At 37.5% G+C, this 17549-nt stretch overlaps 1 long non-coding RNA gene across 4 annotated transcripts in view; it reads right to left on the bottom strand.

The window, feature by feature from the left end:
• LOC131048528 (uncharacterized) overlaps positions 1–17549 on the bottom strand; it is a 57935-nt gene that overhangs the window by 9404 nt on the left and 30982 nt on the right. For 2 of the 4 annotated variants that reach the window (XR_009106458.2, XR_009358603.1), the window contains one exon: positions 16705–16882. The exons of the other annotated variants lie outside the window; for them this stretch is intronic. This is a non-coding gene — a long non-coding RNA (uncharacterized LOC131048528). The remainder of the gene's footprint in view (positions 1–16704; positions 16883–17549) is intronic. 4 annotated transcript variants of the gene reach the window in all.

Raw genomic sequence — 17549 nt, 5'->3', positions numbered from 1 at the left:
GAAGGGGGAGGCGATACCATTGGGACTGTTTGTAAGGTATTTTGGTGCCCATTTCAATTTATTTTGTGAATCAAATCTGAGGCAAGTCGTGGGCCTTCAGACCTTCGATTTGAGCTATTAATGCATATGATAGCTTGGAGACCTCTTGAGGAGAAGGGCGCTTTCATCTAGAGGAGGATCCGATCAGTTTGGAGGAGCATTAAGACTGCAGATCTCATGTAGTTCTCAGACCTTCTTGGCAGCAGCAGGGACAGCACATGGTAGAGTTCGGTCTTGCACATTGGAGCTATCATAAATGAAGATTTTGTTTGCATCTTCATCACTATCATTGGGTGACAACAAATCAGATTCCTAGCTTCTTATTCCATTGTTTTCAGTTATGGATGTGTGAGTCTATATCAGTCCATAGTCCTCAGAAAATCTGAGATTAGTCTTGTAAATCAGTCCATACTTGGTCTTTTGACAGCATATTGTAATGGTTCTGTAAAGCAGAAAGTCGAACCCTAGGTGTTCCCCCCCCACTCCAAGGAGAGAGAAAGGAGGTCACTAGGATTGACGGTTTTCACTTAGGAGAGACTTTACATTCAAAAGAGGGGTTGAAACCCACAAGATCCAATCCCACACAATGCAAGACTGGATTCTAAATGAGTTTCAAGGGTTGAGACAGCAAGGCTACCCTCTTTTGTAAAGAATGTAGATAGAAGGATTGAACTAGGAGTGTATGTGAAAGTAAGAAAGATTCGCTTGCAGACAGAAATAGAAACATGGGATGAAGCTGCGGCCCTGGAATTAGCAGTAAAATGTCGAGACGATGCTGTCCTGCAAGTTTGAGCGAAAGTTGACAGGACGATGGCACCCGGCGTGCACACAGTCCTCCGAAAAATCCGCGAAACGAAGGGGGATCTGTTCGTCTCTGCACAAGGGTTCCAGATCTTCAATTACAGCCGCGTACCTGCAACCTTGTTGTAAGAATGTTTGTATTCTTACATGCGAAGGTGTAAATGTTGTTGTATGTTGTATGTTGTATGTTGTAAGTGATCTCCTCTTCAATGGTTGAATCCTTGTCTTGAATGCAACACTTAGCCTTGAATGGAGACTTAGAATGCTCAATTGCTTGAAGGAATGCTTGAATGCTTGAATGTTTGTCTATCGCTTCCGCCTCTTGCACACGTATATCCCTTCCCCCTTAAAATGGGAGAGGAAATGTAGTTTATATACTTGTCAATTAGGGTTAAAAGACTGATTTTTCCGACCTTGGGCCGACCTAGAAAGATTATTTATCAAATTGCAAACTTGAAGACCCGATACCCAAAAGAAACCGGGCCCAAAATAGGGCCAGGGACCAGGGCGCTGGGCGCCATGGTCCTGAGGGACCAGGGCGCTAGGCGCCATGGTCCCACCTCCTGGGACAGCAGGGTGCAAGGAAGGATCAGGCCAAGGTACAGAAATATGCAGTTTTTGATGCCGTAAACGGGTTTCGGGGTCTCCATTCAGGTTCAGGTTGCGTCGCCATCGTGAAGACCCAAATGCAGTCGAAATTGCAAGTGTCGCAATTTTAGGACGCTACATTTAGCCCCCACTTTAGCGGGAGTGTCACAACCCTCCTTTATCACCTTTTGATTTAAATACAAAACTCTATTATATTTCTTTGGATAAACTATTGAATGAATATTGTAAGGGAATAAAAATAATAAACCACACACACACATGGAAAATATATATATATTTTTAATTGGTTTATTTAATTTCCCTCACCCAAATTAAGGCACATGTTGTAGGAGGAATAAGAAGCTTCTAGAGGCTTCTCCACCACCCTTGCATGTAACTCCTCCCACTAAGCCTAATCAATTTGCATGGAGGCCAAATTGGGAGAGAATCTCTTTTTTTTCAATTAAAAATTAGGTGGTGGGAATTTGAAATTTCTTTTATAAAAGAGGTACAAGTTTCAAAATGGGTGGTTGGCTATTCCATAAGAAATTCTGCAAGTAAAATTTTCCCTTGTAGTCAATTTTCATTTGCAGCTAAGATTTTGTTGGGAGGACTTCTCTTTAAATTTGGAGGATCAAGGAAGACTCTACACCATTTTCAAGCACCCAGGTTCTTTCAAACTTAGTTTCGTGCATCTTATTCTTGTTGTAGATTAGATTTGATTAAACTATTTAGGAAATTAGAATCATTTGATGAGAATGAGATTCATTAGTTTCAGATTTTTTATAAGAATTAGTTTCAGTTTTTGATAAGAAATAGATTAAAATTGTTTGATAAAAAGTAGATTAAATTGTTTGATGAGAATGAGATTCATTTGTTTCAGATTTTTGATAAGAATTAGTTTCAGTTTTTGATAAGAAATAGATTAAATTGTTTGATAAAAAGTAGATTAAATCATTTGATGAGAATGAGGTTCATTTGTTTCAGATTTTTGATAAGAATTAGTTTCAGTTTTTGATAAGAAATAGATTAAATTGTTTGATAAAAAGTAGATTAAATTGTTTGATGAGAATGAGATTCATTTGTTTCAGATTTTTGATAAAAATTAGTTTCAGTTTTTTTGATAAGAAGTAGATTAAATGGTTTGATGAGAATGAGACTCATTTGTTTCAGATTCTTGATAAAAAGTAGATTAGATTGTTAATAAGAATTAGATTCATTGTTTAAGAAATTAGATCCAGATTAAATTGTTTTTTTTTTTCTTATTAAGTTTTAGATTGATTCTTGCTAAAGTAGAACCATCTTTATTTTCTCTAGGATCATCTCTCTGGTTATTGTTATCTGAAACTCATCCTCTAAAGAGATTTCGTTGTGATTAGCTCCTCTGTATCTGGTTTTATAAATTCTCTGTAGAAAAGAAAGAAATTATTTGAAAGTAAGGATAGATTTCACTGCGATTATTTCTCTCTGTAATTATTTAATAATTATTCTTTTTATCTCTGTGAATATTTTCTCTATGACCATTCTAAACTCCCTCCTTGTGATTATTTTTTTGAAACTCTCTGTGGATTGAACAAAGAGCTCACTGTAGATATCAGTTGAACAAATCCTCCTTAACTCTAGGAATGAATCCTGGAAATAAACAATTTTCCTGAAAAGTCTGGGAAATAACTCCCTCCCTGTGATGGCTGGATAAATCTCTCTCTCTATCTCTCTGCAAATGATAAACTCCTGTTTTCTGTAAAGAGAAAAATCAAAAAAAAGAGGAAAAAACACAATTATTTGCCCATCTACTTTGTTCTTACCTTCTTAAATAAAATCTCTTTTGTAAGGAAATTTGAAACCATATATATATATATATATATATATATATATATATATATATATATATATATATATATATATATATATAATTCCAATGTTATTATACCAATATTAATGTCACATTATCATTTACTGCATTTATTTCCGCATTCGGCACAGTCCCCGAAAATAACCAAAAGCACGCAGAGCAGCGATATCGAAACTGGCAGGGTTAGTGGTACCCCCCACTACCCTGCGGTCACCGCAAGTGGCCGCAGGGGAGTGGAGGGGACCACGTGGCCCCCTCAACCCCTACGGGCCTGCACATGCAGGACCGCAGGGAGTGATGGGACCCGTGGTCCCCACCCCCTAGTTCTATAAATATAAATAAAACAAGTTCGCTTATAAGAATTTCGATGGAAGTTTAAAACGTCTTGATTAAAAATTTAAGTTATTTTTTTTGTGTATCGTTTAAATTAAATTTAAATTAATTTTTTTTACACATATTTGTTTAGTTAAATTTATTTTCCTTAAAATTAGCAAGAGTTTGAATTCAATGTATTGTTTCAATTCCTTAGAGAATTATTGGATTATTTGATCCATGATTTTGGGGATAGGTAAGTCTCATTATTATTCAATTTGGCCTCTCATGAGAAATTTGTAACCTTATAATTAATTAGTCTCGCGATAAGAGAAAATATTTCTGCATTTTGTATGTTAATGACGTTACTTTTGCATTGCATTATTATTATTTCGTATTCCTTATTTTCATGCAATTATTCATAAGTTCACAATTATCATTACCACGCCAATACATGTATTAATTCATTTAATTGTAGAATAATGATATTTCTCTTTTTCAAAGAGTATTTAAGGTTTAAATTATGTACATCCATTTCATAATTATATTTTCAAGCATGATGTTAGATTTGAAAACTAAACAAAGGAAGTTGGAAAACCAAAACTAGCAGCGTTCGGTATATACGGTGCCTCTGGGTCACGCTTACGGGTAATGCCGTCATGTTGAACTACTGCACTTAACGCCTAATAAAGCTGCATTAACGACGTCTGTGGCATCGTCCCTATAAATCGTCGGGGAGTAATAAGGGACATTTGGAAGTTAAAAATCCAAGGGGCGGGTAATCCCTCTTGGATCGATAATTTAATAAGATAACTTTTAAATGATTTTCACATCCGTTGAGATACACCATAGTAAACCCCCTTTTAAGGATGGTTAAGTTAAATACCCTCATGAAATTTACTTTCTTTATTTATTTATTCATCTCGAAGGGATATTGGCATTTTGCAATTGGGTGACGTTCATGATAAGTATTAGGATCTAGTTATTTTCTTTTTTTTAGGCCACAAGCAATAGGCCATCTTGAGCCTTCGCTTAAGTGCTACCATCGTGGGTAGCAACCGCAGAGAAACTGTCTGGGACACCGACCCTAGAAAGGGTTGCGTACCCACAAATCAGTTTACATCAAACCATAGATTAGAAAATAGAACTACATACTTTACGCCTTGATCCCGTGCCGAAGCGGGTATGTAGGCAGTCTTGGGACGGAGTTGTCCCTCGTACTCAGGCGTTCGTGGGTGGGGTCTAGGCTTGGTTGAGTAAGAATCCTAATTGAAAAATAAGATAATCAAATTTAATTCAATGCATACTCGGAAGGAATCCCGTATGGATTCGCTTGACTTCCCGAGGCTTTAAGCCAAATTCCGAGGCGGAATTCAAGCTTGTATTATTTTTAATTACTCCTAAGGACGGCGACCTCGGTGCATTCTTGTTAGAAGAGTGTAGTACTTAGTGAGTGGCTCAGGACCCGAATGGTCCCGATGAGTCTAAGTCTCTGGCCAAAGCATCTCCTATCCCGTTTGGATGGATGCCTACCCCGTATGGGTAGATGCCTATCCCGTATTGGATAGATGGAATTTTACGTCCCGTATGGACAATTGCCTAACCCGTATGGTTAGAAGCTCATCCCGAACGGATGAATGCCTAATCCTAATTGGATGGATGCCCAGAGTATGCAATTGAATAAAACATAATGAAAAAAAAATATAATACTCAATTTTTGTTGAATCAATTTTGGTGGGTTATTACTTGTGGTATCAGAGCAAAGGTTCAAATCTAGGCCTTGTGCTCACTTCAATTTATTCAACTAACGGAATGTTTTACAATAATAGAAATTAAATTTTATTCTACAAAAAAAGCCTAACTACATAATTTAACTTTCAGGTAAAACCTAGAATGGCAAGAGGAAGAGGAAGAGGAAGAGGAAGAGGAAGGGGAAGGGGTAATGGAAGACGTACTAGGAGTCAAAGGGAGGTAAGCCATGAGGAAAACCATGAGGAAAACCATGAAGGAAACCATGAGGAAGATCATGAAGAGGTTCGACACAACCCAGGGGATAACGGTGATGGGGTCCAAGCTATAATCGACCTTCTAACCGAACAAAGGGATAAAATCAACTTCTTGGAACAATCACTGCAGGACCTCAGGGAAAGGCAGAATGACTATGAGAACAGAAGTGGTACCGAGAATGGAAACCCTGGTAGCAATCAAGGAAATGTGATGGGTAATGGAAAGGAAAATAACATATTGGAACTCTCCAAGGATTTAAAGAAAATCACCCCTCCTAAGTTCGATGGGAGGCAGATTGGTGAAGGGGCTGAGAATTGGCTAAATGAAATGGAAAAATATTTTGAGCTAAGAGATTTTAGCGAAACAACCAAGGCTTTATGGGGTTCCTATCAACTCACAGGGGAGGCGGCTAGTTGGTGGACCAACACCAAGGAACAAAATGGGTATAATAGGGATACGATCACGTGGGATCAATTTGTTCACCATTTTCGAGATAGGTGGCTCCCTCAATTTGTTCACCATTTTTGAGCTAAGAGATTTTAGCGAAACAACCAAGGCTTTATGGGGTTCCTATCAACTCACAGGGGAGGCGGCTAGTTGGTGGACCAACACCAAGGAACAAAATGGGTATAACAGGGATACGATCACGTGGGATCAATTTGTTCACCATTTTCGAGATAGGTGGCTCCCTCAATTGTTCTTTGATGAGAAAGTGACAGAATTCCATAATCTACGTCAAGGGCCCCTATCCGTTCAACAATATTGGGATAAGTTCGCCAAGTTGCTTAAATATGTGCCTATGTACCAAAAGGATGAAGAAGGCCAAGCAAGGAAATTCATTTTGGGGCTGAATACCAACATAGGGGCAAAGGTTGATATGCATGGACCCAGAAATATGAATGAAGTACTTGAAAAGTCCCCAAGGCAAGAGAGGAAGATTCAAACACTAGCAGGACGGAATTATAATGGGAACCACTCATTTAAAAGGAAGCAAGAATTCAATGGAAACACTAATTTCAACAAGGGTCAAAGGAATAACTCTTCCGAAAGGAGACCACCGCCTAATCAATATCAGAGGAATGGAAATGATAATAACAGGGGCAATAATAACAGGGGCAATGATAACAGGGGCAACTATAACAGGAATGACCAGCAGAACAGGACAACTTATCCACCCAGGGGAAATGAAACAAGGAATGATCCCCCTAGAAATCAAGGTAGGAGAGGTCCTCCAGGTGGATGCTTTATGTGTGGGGAAAACCATTTTGCTAGAGAGTGCCCCAGGATGCAAGGACAAATTAGGGCCAATCAACCCCAACAAGGGCCCCAACAGAGGATTCATGCAGCGGTTAGGAACCAAAGAAGAAGATACCAGAATGTTCCCGTGGAAACTACAGGTACACTATTTGAACAACCAATATCAATTCTAATTGACACTGGATCATCTGAATGTTTCATCTCACCTGAATTAGTAAACAAATATGCATTAAAAGTTAATCAAATGGAGTCATCATGGACGGTTCAATATGGGGATAAGGCAACTAGGGAAGTAACTAAGTGTTTACCGAGGGCAAAGGTACAATTCCCTGAGTTCGAAACAAGGGTAGATCTCTATGTGGCACCCCTAGGATTATATGATGTAATTATGGGAATGAGTTGGTTAGCAGACCACCAAGCTAATGTAGATTGTTATAACAAAGTTGTTGAATGTTTGGATGATGGGGGGAAAAGGGTCAAAATCCAAGGAAAGTTTAAACCCATTAATATAGAAACTATCTCAGCAATGCAATTAAAGAAGGAAAGGAGAAGAGGGGGACAAATCTTTATGGTTGAAATTGATGAAGGAAAGGAGGAAAATACACCAACCTTTGAGAATACCCCTTTCTTAAAGGAGTTTAAGGATGTTTTTCCAGAAGAATTACCCGGTTTACCCCCTAAGAGGAAGTTTGACTTTTCTATCGAAGTACTCCCAGGAGCTGAACCAGTATCAAGGGCACCTTACCGGATGAACACAACCGAATTACAAGAGCTCAAAATGCAATTAGAGGAACTCTTAACTAAGGGATTAATAAGGCCAAGTGTATCACCATGGGGAGCGCCAGTCTTATTTGTTAAGAAGAAGGATGGAACCTTAAGGCTATGCATCGACTATAGGATGTTGAACAAAGTCACCATAAGGAATAGGTATCCCTTACCTCGCATAGAGGACCTTTTTGACCAAATGAAAGGAGCGGCAGTTTTCTTAAAGATAGATCTCCGGTCAGGGTATCATCAACTCAGAATTAAGGAAGAAGACATTCCAAAGACAGCTTTCAGAACGAGGTATGGACATTATGAATTCACAGTAGTTCCTTTTGGAGTAACTAATGCCCCAGCTGCATTCATGAACCTAATGAATAGTGTATTCCATGACTACTTGGATAAGTTTGTTTTGGTATTTTTAGATGACATATTAATTTACTCTAGAAATTAAGAAGAACATTTAGTGCACCTACAAATTGTTTTGCAAAGATTGAGAGAACATAAGTTATATGGGAAATTGTCCAAATGTGCCTTCTTTGAGGAAAAGATTCACTATCTTGGGCATATAATATCAAAAGAAGGAATAGCAGTCGACCCAAATAAAATAAAGGCGATAGTAGAATGGCCAATTCCTAAGAATGTTTCAGAGGTAAGAAGCTTTATGGGGCTAGCAGGTTACTATAGGAGGTTTGTGGAAGGATTCTCTAAGATAGCAAACCCCATCACCTCGTTGCAAAGGAAGGGCAAAAGGTTTGTATGGACCGAGCGAAGTGATAAGGCATTTCAAATCTTGAAGGGAAAACTAACTTCAGCACCCATTCTAAAGGTACCAGATCCAAATGGACACTTCACAGTCATAACAGATGCTTCTATTGAAGGGTTAGGAGGAGTACTTGTCCAAGATGAAGGGGTAGTGGCTTACGAATCTAGGAAGCTAAAGACTCATGAAGTCAATTATGCACCCCACGACTTAGAGTTGGCAGCAATTGTGCATGCCCTGCAAAAATGGAGACACTTCTTACTAGGGAAGCCCTTTGAGCTTAAGTCAGATAACCAAGGACTAAAATACATCTTTACCCAACCTCACTTAAATGCCAGACAAAGAAGGTGGTTAGATTTCCTAAGTGAATATGATTTTGAAATTGAATATATTAAGGGAAAGGAAAATAGGGTGGCAGATGCCTTAAGTAGGAGGAGACACTTGATGACTATAGCAACCTTCAAAACCTCTTTCAAAAGGCAAGTAATGGATGAACAAGGACATGACCCATGGTATGAGCAAGTCAAATTAACTATAAGACACAACCCGACCGATCCTAAGGTCGAAGGGTATACATTAGATGAAGATGGGTTGCTCAGATACAATAATAGAATCTATATTCCTAATTCAGGGAATTTAAGGGAAGTAGTCTTGTCGGAGGCTCACAATGCCCCTTATTCAGGCCACCCAGGAGTTAACAAACTTTATGCAGATCTAAAGAAGTTATACTTTTGGCAAGGGTTGAAGAGCGATATTGTCAAGTATGTAGCTAAATGTTTGGAGTGTCAAAGAGTAAAGGCAGAACATAGACACCCAGCTGGATTGTTACAATTGCACGATGTACCTCAACATAAGTGGCAAGTTATTAGCATGGATTTTGTACAAGGGTTACCCATGTCACCTTCTAGGCATGATGCAATAATGGTGGTAATTGACAAACTCACTAAGGTGGCACACTTTATACCAGGAAATCTGACGGATGATGCACCCACCTTGGCTAGACGCTTCGTTAAGGAGATATTTAGGTTGCATGGAATACCAGAGAAAATCATATCAGACAGAGATGCAAGATTCACTTCCAGGTTTTGGACCACTCTTCAATCAGCTCTAGGAACTCAACTAAACTTTAGCACCGCATACCATCCGGAAACCGACGGTCAAACAGAAAGGACAAATCAGATTATGGAAGACCTGCTTCGCATGTACTACATGGACCAACAGAGGAAATGGGAAGAGTACCTACCTTTGGTAGAGTTTGCCTACAATAATACATATCAAACATCTTTGGGAATGGCACCTTTTGAAGCTTTGTATGGTAGACCATGTCGAACACCTTTGAGTTGGGATAGTCTTGAAGATAGAGTGATTATTGGACCAGATATGTTGAAAGAAATGGAAAGGAAAACTAAGGAAATTAGGCAAAGATTGAAGGAAGCCTCGGATAGGCAGAAAAGTTATGCAGACAGAAACAGAACACCAAGGGAGTTTGAAGTAGGAGAGAAAGTCTTCCTAAGGGTTAGGCCACACAAGAGTTCCATAAGATTTGGGAAAAAGACTAAGCTTGCACCTCGTTATGTCGGACCTTTTGAAATATTGGGAAGAATTAATCCAGTTGCTTATCGGTTGGCCTTACCTCCCCAATTGAGCTGAATCCAAGATGTCTTCCATGTATCTCTTCTTAAAAAGTATGTACCTGATGAGAAACACATTTTGAATTGGGATGCTTTACAGGTCCAAGAAATGGGAGGAATAATGATAGAGCCATTCAGAATCTTGGAGAGGCGCCAGTGCCAGTTGCGCAACAGAGAGGTTGATCAGTGCAAAGTGCAATAGGACCAGTATAACGAAAAGAATGCCACGTGGGAGGATACTAAGGAGATGCAGCAGCTGTTTCCTTTTTTGTTTTGAACATGAACTATAAACTCTTATGAATGCATTTAATAAGTGCATCGGGACGATGCACAGATTTAAGGGGGGGAGGATGTCACAACCCTCCTTTATCACCTTTTGATTTAAATACAAAACTCTATTATATTTCTTTGGATAAACTATTGAATGAATATTGTAAGGGAATAAAAATAATAAACCACACACACACATGGAAAATATATATATATTTTTAATTGGTTATTTAATTTCCCTCACCCAAATTAAGGCACATGTTGTAGGAGGAATAAGAAGCTTCTAGAGGCTTCTCCACCACCCTTGCATGTAACTCCTCCCACTAAGCCTAATCAATTTGCATGGAGGCCAAATTGGGAGAGAATCTCTTTTTTTTCAATTAAAAATTAGGTAGTGGGAATTTGAAATTTCTTTTATAAAAGAGGTACAAGTTTCAAAATGGGTGGTTGGCTATTCCATAAGAAATTCTGCAAGTAAAATTTTCCCTTGTAGTCAATTTTCATTTTCAGCTAAGATTTTGTTGGGAGGACTTCTCTTCAAATTTGGAGGATCAAGGAAGACTCTACACCATTTTCAAGCACCCAGGTTCTTTCAAACTTAGTTTCGTGCATCTTATTCTTGTTGTAGATTAGATTTGATTAAACTATTTAGGAAATTAGAATCATTTGATGAGAATGGGATTCATTAGTTTCAGATTTTTTATAAGAATTAGTTTCAGTTTTTGATAAGAAATAGATTAAAATTGTTTGATAAAAAGTAGATTAAATTGTTTGATGAGAATGAGATTCATTTGTTTCAGATTTTTGATAAGAATTAGTTTCAGTTTTTGATAAGAAATAGATTAAATTGTTTGATAAAAAGTAGATTAAATCATTTGATGAGAATGAGGTTCATTTGTTTCAGATTTTTGATAAGAATTAGTTTCAGTTTTTGATAAGAAATAGATTAAATTGTTTGATAAAAAGTAGATTAAATTATTTGATGAGAATGAGATTCATTTGTTTCAGATTTTTGATAAAAATTATATTCAGTTTTTTTGATAAGAAGTAGATTAAATGGTTTGATGAGAATGAGACTCATTTGTTTCAGATTCTTGATAAAAAGTAGATTAGATTGCTGATAAGAATTAGATTCATTGTTTAAGAAATTAGATCCAGATTAAATTGTTTTTTTTTTTCTTATTAAGTTTTAGATTGATTCTTGCTAAAGTAGAACCATCTTTATTTTCTCTAGGATCATCTCTCTGGTTATTGTTATCTGAAACTCATCCTCTAAAGAGATTTCGTTGTGATTAGCTCCTCTGTATCTGGTTTTATAAATTCTCTGTAGAAAAGAAAGAAATTATTTGAAAGTAAGGATAGATTTCACAACGATTATTTCTCTCTGTAATTATTTAATAATTATTCTTTTTATCTCTGTGAATATTTTCTCTATGACCATTCTAAACTCCCTCCTTGTGATTATTTTTTTGAAACTCTCTGTGGATTGAACAAAGAGCTCACTGTAGATATCAGTTGAACAAATCCTCCTTAACTCTGGGAATGAATCCTGGAAATAAACAATTTTCCTGAAAAGTCTGGGAAATAACTCCCTCCCTGTGATGGCTGGATAAATCTCTCTCTCTATCTCTCTGCAAATGATAAACTCCTGTTTTCTGTAAAGAGAAAAATCAAAAAAAAGAGGAAAAAACACAATTATTTGCCCATCTACTTTGTTCTTACCTTCTTAAATAAAATCTCTTTTGTAAGGAAATTTGAAACCATATATATATATACATATATATATATATATATATATATATATATATATATATATATATATATATAATTCCAATGTTATTATACCAATATTAATGTCACATTATCATTTACTGCATTTATTTCCGCATTCGGCACAGTCCCCGAAAATAACCAAAAGCACGCAGAGCAGCGATATCGAAACTGGCAGGGTTAGTGGTACCCCCCACTACCCTGCGGTCACCGCAAGTGGCCGCAGGGGAGTGGAGGGGACCACGTGGCCCCCTCAACCCCTACGGGCCTGCACATGCAGGACCGCAGGGAGTGATGGGACCCGTGGTCCCCACCCCCTAGTTCTATAAATATAAATAAAACAAGTTCGCTTATAAGAATTTCGATGGAAGTTTAAAACGTCTTGATTAAAAATTTAAGTTATTTTTTTTGTGTATCGTTTAAATTAAATTTAAATTAATTTTTTTTACACATATTTGTTTAGTTAAATTTATTTTCCTTAAAATTAGCAAGAGTTTGAATTCAATGTATTGTTTCAATTCCTTAGAGAATTATTGGATTATTTGATCCATGATTTTGGGGATAGGTAAGTCTCATTATTATTCAATTTGGCCTCTCATGAGAAATTTGTAACCTTATAATTAATTAGTCTCGCGATAAGAGAAAATATTTCTGCATTTTGTATGTTAATGACGTTACTTTTGCATTGCATTATTATTATTTCGTATTCCTTATTTTCATGCAATTATTCATAAGTTCACAATTATCATTACCACGCCAATACATGTATTAATTCATTTAATTGTAGAATAATGATATTTCTCTTTTTCAAAGAGTATTTAAGGTTTAAATTATGTACATCCATTTCATAATTATATTTTCAAGCATGATGTTAGATTTGAAAACTAAACAAAGGAAGTTGGAAAACCAAAACTAGCAGCGTTCGGTATATACGGTGCCTCTGGGTCACGCTTACGGGTAATGCCGTCATGTTGAACTACTGCACTTAACGCCTAATAAAGCTGCATTAACGACGTCTGTGGCATCGTCCCTATAAATCGTCGGGGAGTAATAAGGGACATTTGGAAGTTAAAAATCCAAGGGGCGGGTAATCCCTCTTGGATCGATAATTTAATAAGATAACTTTTAAATGATTTTCACATCCGTTGAGATACACCATAGTAAACCCCCTTTTAAGGATGGTTAAGTTAAATACCCTCATGAAATTTACTTTCTTTATTTATTTATTCATCTCGAAGGGATATTGGCATTTTGCAATTGGGTGACGTTCATGATAAGTATTAGGATCTAGTTATTTTCTTTTTTTTAGGCCACAAGCAATAGGCCATCTTGAGCCTTCGCTTAAGTGCTACCATCGTGGGTAGCAACCGCAGAGAAACTGTCTGGGACACCGACCCTAGAAAGGGTTGCGTACCCACAAATCAGTTTACATCAAACCATAGATTAGAAAATAGAACTACATACTTTACGCCTTGATCCCGTGCCGAAGCGGGTATGTAGGCAGTCTTGGGACGGAGTTGTCCCTCGTACTCAGGCGTTCGTGGGTGGGGTCTAGGCTTGGTTGAGTAAGAATCCTAATTGAAAGATAAGATAATCAAATTTAATTCAATGCATACTCGGAAGGAATCCCGTATGGATTCGCTTGACTTCCCGAGGCTTTAAGCCAAATTCCGAGGCGGAATTCAAGCTTGTATTATTTTTAATTACTCCTAAGGACGGCGACCTCGGTGCATTCTTGTTAGAAGAGTGTAGTACTTAGTGAGTGGCTCAGGACCCGAATGGTCCCGATGAGTCTAAGTCTCTGGCCAAAGCATCTCCTATCCCGTTTGGATGGATGCCTACCCCGTATGGGTAGATGCCTATCCCGTATTGGATAGATGGAATTTTACGTCCCGTATGGACAATTGCCTAACCCGTATGGTTAGAAGCTCATCCCGAACGGATGAATGCCTAATCCTAATTGGATGGATGCCCAGAGTATGCAATTGAATAAAACATAATGAAAAAAAAAAATAATACTCAATTTTTGTTGAATCAATTTTGGTGGGTTATTACTGGGAGTATAAGTGTACGCCCATACTTCCGGTAAAGTACAAGGAAACAACATTGAAAGACTTTCACCACGTCAAGGAGGCAAGATACACCAAGCCCCCAATGGACTAAGGATCTTACAGCTTCGATTGACAAAGTAAAAGGGAAGATCACGAGGGAGAACCATGACTGTCAGTAGTAAGGTTCCCTCACTATGAGTCATGTAAGAAAAATACCAAAAATTTTCAAGGCAAAGCTAAATTCGCCAAGAAATTTTCAAGTATCCTGAAGGGATATGGACGGGGTGTATGCCCCCTACGTTAAAGCGATCGCACCCGCCTCAACGGGGGTGATTGCTTTAAGGTAGTGATACACATAAGAAATCAGAAGGGAAAGGAGCACGTTATCACAAAGATTTAGCCCCCAAGTGTGAGATAAACCCAAGGATAATAGACACAAAACACAAAGCACGAGGTGACTTCGCTTTCCTCGGGGTCAGTATGCTATATGATAATTCATGTATATCATATGTATGTATGCATAATTGTTCTTCATTCCCCAATCAAGGAAGGTCACCTAGAAGAAGGGAACACATGTGTCTTTTCAGTCAACATGAGAGAGACCAAAAGAGATCTCAATGCTTTGCATCGTCCTCAAGTAAACAACACTAAGGACAACAAATAGAAGAATGAGAATAACGCATAGAAGAAGTAACAAAAGAAAGAGAGGAGGAGAGAGTCTGCTATGCTAATGAAACTAGTCTAGCACGTCATCCACCCCCCGATCTTGTTGATCAATATTTCGGGAAGGCAGGAAACACGCTAGAGGAGGAACATCCAACACAGCAGATGGAGCTATCACGAGATCCAAACAAGGGCTATGTTCATGTTCCAAGCCACGTTGTTCTTGTCTAGGAGCTAGGATAAGTGCTTTAGAAAATTCGTTAGATATATGGTTATCAACATCAACATATTCATATTCACTATCAGAAGAAAGAGGAGTAACATTTTCATCATGAATAACATTTTCATCTATATCATCGTCAAGATTTATAAAAATATGATCTTTCACTCGTACAGGATCAAAATCATCATGCATCTTATGCTTAGGAGATTTTGGAGAAAATGGAATAATGCTAGTTGAAGGTGTTTTTGGAGATTGCAAAGTTTGAAAAGCAGCTGCCTGAGCTCTAAGACGATGCTTTCGTCGGCGTTCACGCGCAGAACGATTTCGTCTAGTCTTAGTAGGAAGTTGAGAAGATTGAGGAGGAGGAATGTTCTCATCCTTATCACTTGGGTGTTTAGGTTGTGGTCTCTTAGGTTGGATAATAGGAGAAGAGGAAGGTCTCTTCTCTCTATAAAAGGAAGGAGGAGGAAATGCTCCATATAAAGGAGGAATATTTGGTTTAGGAAAGAGACCAAGTCCATCATGACGAGGAGGTATAGGTCTGCTTTTAGAAAGTTTATTAGACATAGACATAGTCACATTCATGGGAATGGGTTGGGAATCTTCTTGAGGAAAGACATTAGTTTTATCTTTCAAAGGAAGAACTTCCTTCTCAAGAACGATAGGAATATCAAGTTTGGGTGTTCTAGGTTCACTTAGAGATAGGATCATATCTTTTTTCCACTTTTGATAAGATTTGAATAGATGATCACTTCGCGGTGGAAGAGATTGGAATTGTTTAGGCCAAAAATAATCAATAGGAACGCTAGAAGTTTTTTCAGCTAGTTTAAAGAGACTATGATTGACAGTAACAACTTCACCGTTATGGGGAAATTTCAAACACTTGTGAATAGGAGAAGCAATAGCTTTCATGGAAGATAGCCAAGGATAGCCTAGCTTCACACGAAATTGTTCGGATGATGGAATAATAGCAAAGCTCACGTCAAGGGATTTGTTATGGACCTCAATAGGTAATGTAATAGAACCAATTGTAGGAGAAGAAAATGCATCAAATAATTTCACAACCACATTTGTTTTGTCATAGATCACTTGATTCAATTGCAAAGTAAAGAGAAATTCTTCAGTAATGACATTAACCATGCAAGAAGGATCAATAAGCACTCCACGGCAAGGTGTATTCTTGACTTTTGCAACTATATATAAAGGACCATCAGGTGCCCTGATAGTTTCACTAGAATCAAATGTGATGGAAGGTTCTTTAGGGATTTTCTACTGCTCTACAAAGTTAATCACATTCGGAGTCATAGACACAAGACCATCAGGTGAGAAAGAGGAATCATTAGTCTCAATCACATTAGAGGTATGAGAAGGTAATGGATCAATAAAAATCTTAAGATTTTGGTTAGGAGGAGCTACAAATGTGTTGCCTTTATCATTCACACCAGAAACAGAGATAGTATTATTATCAATCAAATCTTGAATTTTACCCTTTAAAGCAAAACATTTTTCATTATCATGCCCAGGTTGACGATGAAATTGACAAAAAGATTTGTTATCAAAATAGGGTGAATTAATCTTTGCAGGATCTATTTGCTTTATAGGAGGGAGAGTAAGCACATTTTGTTCCAATAACTTATTCATAATACTATGCAATGATTCATTCAAAGGAGTAAACTTTCTTTCTTTCTTGAAAAACTTAAAAATAGGAGGCACACCTGATGCTGCATTCACATTATTGTTGATGATGTTTTCATTGAACTTAACAGACTCTCTGTTCGGTTTAAACTTCCCAAATTGTTGTTGACTACTATCACCCTTATCACTCGGAGCCATAGGATTTGCTTGTTCCATTTGACTCACAGTCAGTTGATAATTGTGAAGAGTTGCACACAACTGTTGGAAGGAAGTAAACTCAGAAAACAGAAGTTTTTCTCTAATATCTTTTTGTAAATTAGAAATAAAGATTCTTTGAATATCATTGTCAGGCACTGGAAAAGAAATTTGAGCACACAAATGCTTATATCTACCAATGAAATCAGTCACTTTTTCTTTAACACCTTGTTTACAATGCATTAAATCAATCAAAGTAACTTTAGGACCTATATTGTTTTGAAATTGTTGAATAAAAGCATTTGCAAGTTGTTGGAAAGAAGTAATAGAATAGGAAGGCAACGAGCAATACCATTGTAGAGCCTTATCTCTTAATGTCCTAGTAAACAGTTTTGCAAGCAACCTTTGGTCATGAGCAAAATCGGTACATATTGTTTGAAAGGTCTTAACATGTGTTAGAGGATCACCTTTACCATTATAAAGCTCCAACTGTGGGATTTCAACATGCTTAGGAGGGATAGCTCGAACAATGTGAAGAGAAAGTGGGCTCGCAACATCAAATGTGGGCACACTAAACTTAGATTGATTCATAGAGGCAATTTGTTGTTGTAAAGAAGAGACAGTTTGTGCAAGATTGTTAATGGTCACTTCAGTCGAAGAGTTCATATTAGACGTGTTAGATTGTGATGGAGGTATTATGTTATTGAAAGAAGGTATTGATTGAGAGTAA

Source organism: Cryptomeria japonica, chromosome 7 (genome assembly GCF_030272615.1).
Source record: "Cryptomeria japonica chromosome 7, Sugi_1.0, whole genome shotgun sequence".
Lineage (NCBI taxonomy): Eukaryota > Viridiplantae > Streptophyta > Pinopsida > Cupressales > Cupressaceae > Cryptomeria > Cryptomeria japonica.
This window is presented reverse-complemented; position numbering and strand designations above follow the sequence as displayed.